This window comes from Mus pahari, chromosome 23, assembly GCF_900095145.1.
Source record: "Mus pahari chromosome 23, PAHARI_EIJ_v1.1, whole genome shotgun sequence".
Taxonomy (NCBI): Eukaryota; Metazoa; Chordata; class Mammalia; order Rodentia; family Muridae; genus Mus; species Mus pahari.
The window spans coordinates 30,834,443-30,842,136 of record NC_034612.1 but is presented as its reverse complement, the minus strand read 5'-3'; the positions used below and the strand labels follow the sequence as shown (position 1 = coordinate 30,842,136).

Sequence of the window (7,694 nt, the reverse complement as noted above, 5' to 3'; positions counted from 1 at the left end):
AAGTCCAACCAGAAGCTGGGCAGTGGTGGCGCATGCCTTTAATCCCAGCACTTGGGAGGCAGAGGCAGGTGGATTTCTGAGTTCGAGGCCAGCCTCGTCTACAGAGTGAGTTCCAGGACAGCCAGGGCTACACAGAGAAACCCTGTCTTGAAAAACCAAAAAAGAAAAAAAAAGTCCAGCCAGCCTGGCTGGTCATCAAGCCCACAGACATGACACCTCAGTCTTCCACATGGGTGTCAGGGATCCAAACTCAGCCCCCCATGCTTATGGGGTAAGCGCTCTACCCAATGAGCCATCTCCCCATTCCAGAATTGAGTACGGACGTGCATTTCCATAGGACTCCACCCCAGCTCTGAGCTCACAGAAGCAAGGCATATATAAGGAGGTATCTACCCTTCAAGGCTAGGGAGGTACCTTCGTGGAAGGCAGAGGCTGTTCCTCCTGCCTTTTACGATCACAAGACACACCCTGTCCCCTCACAGAGCCACCCAAACCCTCCTCCTAAACCACAGGGTTCCTTGCAGGAGCTGCGTGTGCACCCAGGAGCTGTCTTCTGAGGAAGAAGACGTCCCAGTGTCTCCCAGACCCTGGTTTCTAGAGTGTGGACATGGTCTGAGACACGGTTCTAACAGTCAGGAGCGAGCATGCTGGCCACAGCAACCTGGAACTGGAGGCAATCAACCAGGTAGACAGGCAGAGGGACTGCCCAGTGTGGTACTCACTGTCTACCAGAGTCAGTGAAGACTGGCATGGGAGTGGTTTGGTTTTTCTTCAGGTCATGCTTGGCTCCAGCAACAGGCTGCTCAGAGCTTCCCTTTGCATCTCAGTGCAGGGAAGTCAACCGAGACAGGAACACGTAACACAGTCCACAGGCGGCACCTTGCCTCCTCTGCCCTAGCACGGCCAGCTCCCGCAGAGGAGGAAGTGCGGAGCCATGGAGGCCGTGCAGGCGGCTAAGCACCTGACTCCTCACACATCTCAGCAACCTATTTTTGTTTCTGGATGCCAATCACACCACCTACGGAGACTCCACGCTCTTCCCCAGGCCTGCACACACACGCAGCACCCCAAGCTGAAGCCCAGGGGCCGTGATGCCTTACAGTGACCTCTGAATTATGCTTCAGGGTTGTAGCTACATCAGCTTCTCTCTGTCTCTCTGTCTCTCTCTTCCTTTTTTTCTTTTATTCTTTCTTCTTTCTTTCAGTGCTAGGGATAGAACCTGTGGCCTGAGCCGAGCGTGGTGGCGCACGCCTTTAATCCCAGCACTCAGGAGGCAGAGGCAGGCGGATTCCTGAGTTCGAGGCCAGCCTGGTCTGCAAAGTGAGTTCCAGGACAGCCAGGGCTATACAGGGAAACCCTGTCTCAAAAAACAAAACAAAACAAAACAAAAAAGAACCTGTGACCTGACACAATTTGAGTAAAGCCTATCCCTGAGCCACACCCCAGACCCTCACTGGGGGATTCTAGGCAGGGGCTCTACCGCTGAGCCACACTCCCAGCCCCTCACTGGGGGATTCTAGGCAGGGGCTCTACCGCTGAGCCACACTCCCAGCCCCTCCTGGGGGATTCTAGGCAGGGGCTCTCCCGCTGAGCCACGCCCCAGCCCCACACTGGGAGATTCTAGGCAGGGGCCCTACCGCCGAGCCACACCCCAGCCCCTCACTGGGGGATTCTAGGCAGGGTCTCTCCCACTGAGCCACACCCCAGCCCCTCACTGGGAGATTCTAGGCAGGGGCTCTACCACTGAGCCACACGACTACTCCCAGAATTACCTCTTCTGTAACTGGAATTTTGTCATGTCTCTGCAGTAGCCCAGGAAGGGTCTCTCTCACAGCTTCTTCACAAGGAGAAAAAAGGGGAGGCCCTGATACTGCAGACATCCTGAACCACTCTGATGTTAATCTTGCCCAGCTTATCGGCCACTCTGAAAATTGCTTAGAAGCTGGGAAGTGGTGGCACACACCTGTAATCCCAGCTCTCAGGAGGCAGAGGCAGGTGGATCTCTGGGTTCCAGGCCAGTCTGGACTACAGAGGGAGTTCAGAACAAGGACAGCCAGGGCTACATAGAGAAACCCTGTCTCAAGCCACTGGGGAAAAAAGAAAGGAAGGAAGAAAATCCTCAAGATCACTTTGTGAGTGAGATGGGTGTGTATCTGTGTGTGTATCTGTGTGTGTGTCTGTGTGTGTGTATGTGTCTGTGTGTCTGTGTGTCTGTGTGTTTCTGTGTATGTGTATGTCTATGTACATCTGTGCATGTGTCTGAGTGTCTGTGTGTATGTCTGTATGTGTTTCAGTGTATGTCTAAGTCTCTGTGTGTGTCTCCGTGTGTCCGAGTGTATGTCTGTGTGTACCTGTGTGTGTCTGTGTTCATCTGAGTGTATGTCTGTCTGTGTGTCTCTGTGTGTCTGTGTGTGTATGTGTCTGTGTGTCTGNGTGTATGTCTGTGTGTCTCTGTGTGTGTGTCTGTGTATGTGTCTATGTGTGTATGTGTCTGAGTGTATGTCTGCGTATGCCTATGTGTGTATGTGTGTGTATGTGTCTGTGTGTCTGAGTGTATGTGTGTCTCTGTGTGTGTGCCTGTGTGTATGTGTCTGTGTATGTCTGTCTGTGTGTCTCTGTGAGCCTGTGTGTGTCTGTGTATGTGTCTGTGTGTCTGAGTGTATGTCTGTGTGTCTCTGTGTGTGTGCCTGTGTGTGTCTGTGTGTGTCTGTATGTGTCTGAGTGTATGTCTGTGTGTCTCCGTTGTGCCTGTGTGTCTGTGCAACACACCTGAAGAAGCCAGAGGTCAATGTCATGTATTCTCCCCAATCACATGCCATATTATTTTTTGAGACAGGATGTCTCATTGAACCTGAAGTTCACTAACTCAGCTAGACTGGCTGTGCAGTGAGCTCTCAGGAGCCTCCTATCTCTATTTCCCCACAACAGCGCTGCAGTTACAGATGTGGGCCACTACTCCTGCCCACCGAGTTGTATAATAGCCACTGAGCCCAAGACCATCTCCATTCAACACTTATTTCAACCTCTAGAACAATCTTAAAGTGTGGTTGTTGTATTTACCCATCTTATTGCTAAATAAACTGAGGCTCAGAAAGGCGAAGCCTTATTTCAAAGGCTGCACAGTTAATTTGGACCCTGACTACTGATTTAGTTCCCTCCCTCTAATCCCGACTTGTAGAACCTCTGCTACCCATAGGCACTCAATTCCCCTTTGCTGCCACACATAGTAGTCAGGGTCTCCACTGCTGCTAAACACCCCTGCTCGGGCAAAGCCATGAGAAATGTTTGTAGTCCGTGAGACAGGGTCTCACTCTGCAGCCCAGGCCTGGACCAAGAGGCTCCTGCATATGCAGATTCCATGAATGTTGCATACACCCAGATAACCCAGGGCTTGGAGGATCAGGACACAGCAGCTCCTGAAGACACTGGATGCTACATGTCATGCCTGCAAATCCAATATTTGGGTGGCTGAGGCAGGAGGATCACCATGAGTTTGAGCCCAGCCTGGGCTATATAGTGAACTCCCCCCCCCCCTCTCTCTCTCTCTCTCACACACACACACACACACACACACACACACACACACACACACACACACAAAGCAAGCCAAACAAGTAGGAAAACGAACGACAACAGAGCATGATGGGATATGGGGGGAGGGGCAGTGATGACCAAAGGACTCACCTTTCAACATGGACCAGAGGTTGGTTTGACAAGGTCTGAGTTTGGGCCCCAGAGTAAGCAAGCCCCTCTGTCCCTCCTCAAGTCCTTGTCTGAGGTCTGGTAGCCCGGATGTCTACACAGACAGCACTTCCTCTCAAGCAGCACTTGTGGCCATATTCACCCTCGGGGGATTTTTAGGACGCTCCTATCCCTGCCCTCGGCTACTAGCTCAGCGTTTCCACCCTGCATGGCAAGTCGTCACAAGACCACACTTCATGCAGAGGCTGAAGCTGCAGGAGGAAGTGGTCCTGACAGCCCCAGGAGAAACTGCAGGGACTGTGAGGGACGCCCCACCGTTCCCGCCCATCCTCCCACACGTGCCAGATCCTCTAAGATGGCCCCTAGCTGTCCCCTGTGTGTGTCCTGGCTGCCACCACCCTGCTGATGATCATGACAGTAGCTGTCCAGTAGCCTGCTGTCATCCCACAGACCTCGAGACGTCACAGAGCCAGAGATACTACTGTTTCACATCTGGAAACGGAGGCACAGAAACACTAATGATTGGCCGTGGGTCACAGGGAGAGGCAGGAGCTCCTAGCATGATTCTAGACCAGTGGTTCTCAACCTGTGGGGTGCAACCCCTTTGGGGGTAGCATATCAGGCAACCTGCGCATCAAATTTACGTTACAATTCATGAGCGTAGCAAAATTACAGTTATGAAGTGGCAAACAAAAATAACTTTTTGGTTGGGGCTTTCACCACAGCATGAGGGACTGGATCAAAGGGTCGCGGCATTAGGAAGGTTGAGAACCGCTGTTCTAGACAAAGGCAGTATCACCCTCTCCAAAGAAATCCTCTCCTCAGCTCTTCTACCTAGACTCCCTGTCTTTGTACTGCCTCCCCTCAGCCCCTTTTGCTCAGAGCCCAGGACAGCACGCATGCCCTTGCTTGGGCTCCGGTTCTCCAGGGAGGCTCCGTCACCCCATGTAGAGACACCCTGACTAAGGTGACCAAGGTCAGGTCCCCCAACTCCCAGAGTACTTGTTCATATCTCTTACTTATGGTTTTCTTATGAGGCAGGGATTTATCATGTAGTTCGGGGCTGCCTTCAAACTTGGAGCAATCCTCCTGCCTCAGCCTCCCAGTTGCTAGGATCGCAGGCCTGCATCTGCACATCCAGCCGACGCCTGGCCTGTGGACAAGAATCACGCTCTGTTTCTTGTTATTTGGAGACTACACAAAATGTGCAGCAGCTGCAGAGGTTCACTTACTGAGGGCTGAAGCTTGAGGGTGGTTTGAGCAGCCCCAGGGAGAAGGAAATGCAAGATGCAAAGGGGTTGGGGAGGGGAAACGGCTCAGGACCCCCTGACCTCATCCTCCCTTGTGAACCCCAAATTCCAACCTAATTTCCCTCCAATCAGTGAAGCAGCTGTACTTGGGACAAGTTCAGAGTCTACCTGAACCAGCTGTTTGGATTGACAGGTGGCTTTACCTTCCTGGAGCTGTGACATCACCTGGCTGTCACTCACACCCCTCCCTGATACAGGCTAGGGGGCAGCCGGGTAGCCAGAGACTTTGCCTGTCTCTGCCGGGACATCCCACAACAGTCCACCGGTCCATGCTGGGAAATGTCTTCCTTCGAGCGCTTGATCACAAAAGCCTGATCACCCCCATCTGAAGGTGACAAGGCTGTAGCCTGGACCTGGGGAGCTGCTACCCGGGAGGGAGTGCGTGCCCCTTGGGACCCAGTTCCGCGCTATCTGGAACCTGACTACCAGCGTAGCATGTATGAAATCCCAGTCGCTGAGATTCACCTAAACCTCTACCCAAGTACACCGAGCACATCCCGTGGTCCCGTGGCACAGGAGCACGCCGCCGCCACCACCCAGACGTCCCCCTGGCTTGCCCTGGCTAGAACCCCCACTCCGCAGCAACACCCGCACCCACCCCGGCCATCAGCTCCCCGCGCCTGTGGTTGCTTTCCGCGCGGCCCCTACCTTGCAGCCCCGCGCCCTCCGGAACTGCCCCAGAGAAGCTTGGTGTGCGGGTCACGGGGACCAAACCGGTCCTGGTGTGACGTCAGCACGCGAGGCAGGGACTGAAGCGGGATCCGGTGGAAAGTGCGAGAGGAGGGCGGTAGGAAACGGTGCCACACCCTCCCCGGTGACTCTCAGACTTCTGAGGTCTGTCTGCTCAGGAGCACGTGGGACACTGACACTCCCAGCAACGTGTGCTTCAGAGCTCATCTCATAGCTCGAGGAGAGAGAGGAAGCTGGAACATCCCAGGCCAGCCTAGGACACCAGAGGAAAAGTCAAACGGGGTGGGAGTGGGGGTGGGGGTGGGGGTGGGGTGGGAGTGGGTGGGGGTGGGGGTGGGGGGGGATGGGGGCGGGGCATTCCTGTTATCCTACAGCTGACGCTGAGGCAGGAAGACTGAGGGCTCCAAGCTAATCTGGGCTGTAGATAGTGAGAAGCTGTCTCAAACAACCAAAGCCAAAACAAGCTAAACAAACGCACAAGCAAAAAACAAAACCAAAACCAAAAGGAAAACAAAAATAAACCGGGCAAGAAGCTCTGCCTACCGTGCACAAAGTCCTGCATTGGAAACCAGGGGTAGTAGTACATACCTGTAACTCGAGGCCTCCAACTTACTACATAACCAAGGGCGACCTCGACTCTCCCGCCTCTACCTCCTGAGTGCTGGCGTCACAGGGGTGTGATCCTGGGGATTGAACCTACAACATGGTTGCACGCTAGGCAAGTACTCTACCAACTGAGCCACATCTCTAGCCTCAAGACAGTATTCCGAATGCTTCCAGAACATTCTTGCCACAGCTACCTACAAGGTTGTTTGTTCCCATTTTGCTTATGGAAAAACAGGGTTGGGCTGAAGAAATGGCTCAGCAGTTAAGAGCACTGAGTGCTCTTCCAGAGGTCCTGAGTTCAATTCCCAGCAACCACATGGTGGCTCACAACCATCTGTAATGGGATCGATGCCCTCTTCTGGTGTGTCTGAAGACAGCTACAATGTACTCATATAAATAAAAAAAATTTTTTAAAAAAAATCTTAAAAACAAAAAAACTGAGGGGCAAGCAGGAAAAAATGATGGAGCCACAGACTAGAAACCCAGCTAAGGACCTCCCAACCTCATCAGGTTCTTATGTTCGTTTTACTCCTCTTCTAGAACAGTCTTTCCCCTAAATACATTGCTCTGATAGGGACCTCAGGAGGCTCCCCCAACCTCCTGTGACACCTATTATTCCTGGTGACATCAGGGGTTTGCCTGTCCCTTGTACTGTATCTAAAGTCCATGCTCTGGACCCAAAAAACAGGTCCTGGTAGAAAGCAGGCATTCAATATACACTGGCCAAGTGCAAAGACTGCTAACCTGCCAAATTATCTTAAATTAAATTGATTAAAATAAATTATCTTAAGCTGGTATGGACCATTCACTGAGTGTCACATGGTCCTGTTCAGTGACTTAACAAACAGTTTCACTGAGGACTAGACAGGAAGAGAGATGGGGGGGGGGGAGAGAGAGATCGATCCATCCTTCCTTGGGAACCATGTGCCACCCCAGAGACCAATCATTCACACTGCTCCTGTATTCTTCTCTGAGACCAGCCATCTGGGTTGTCCCGGGGGATGTCCTCAAGGAGCCCCAGAGCTGCTGGCTAGGGTTGCCCAAAGGCCACCCATAGGGACTTTAGCACCTGCTAGCAGTGACTCTCTTGTTCTCCTCCCAGGGTCCTTCAGCAGGTCACTGAAATCTGAGCTCTCATGACTGGCCTAGGTCTCAGCTGGGCTATAGGCAAGGCCAGGACCCCTATCCCAGAGCCAAGCCTGGAGTCAACTTCTCACCTCCTAAGATCACCTAAGAAGAGTCTCAGTGAGGGACTGTCTACATTGAGTTGGCCTGTGTGGTCTTAGAAATTGATGCAGAAAAACCCAGCCCAGTGTGGGTGGTACCATTCCCTAGGCAGGGGGTCCCGAGCTATGTAAGAGTAGATAAGTTGAGTTAAGCACAAGC

The 7,694-nt window shown here is 52.8% G+C and overlaps 1 protein-coding gene across 1 annotated transcript in view; it reads right to left on the bottom strand.

Moving 5' to 3' along the window:
- Positions 1-5,775, bottom strand: part of Amz1 (archaelysin family metallopeptidase 1) — a 19,552-nt gene extending 13,777 nt beyond the window's left edge. Inside the window, exon 1 of the mRNA XM_021187075.1 lies at positions 5,661-5,775. The gene's annotated coding sequence lies outside the window, so the exon portion shown is untranslated. The remainder of the gene's footprint in view (positions 1-5,660) is intronic.
- Positions 5,776-7,694: the final 1,919 nt, after the last annotated feature.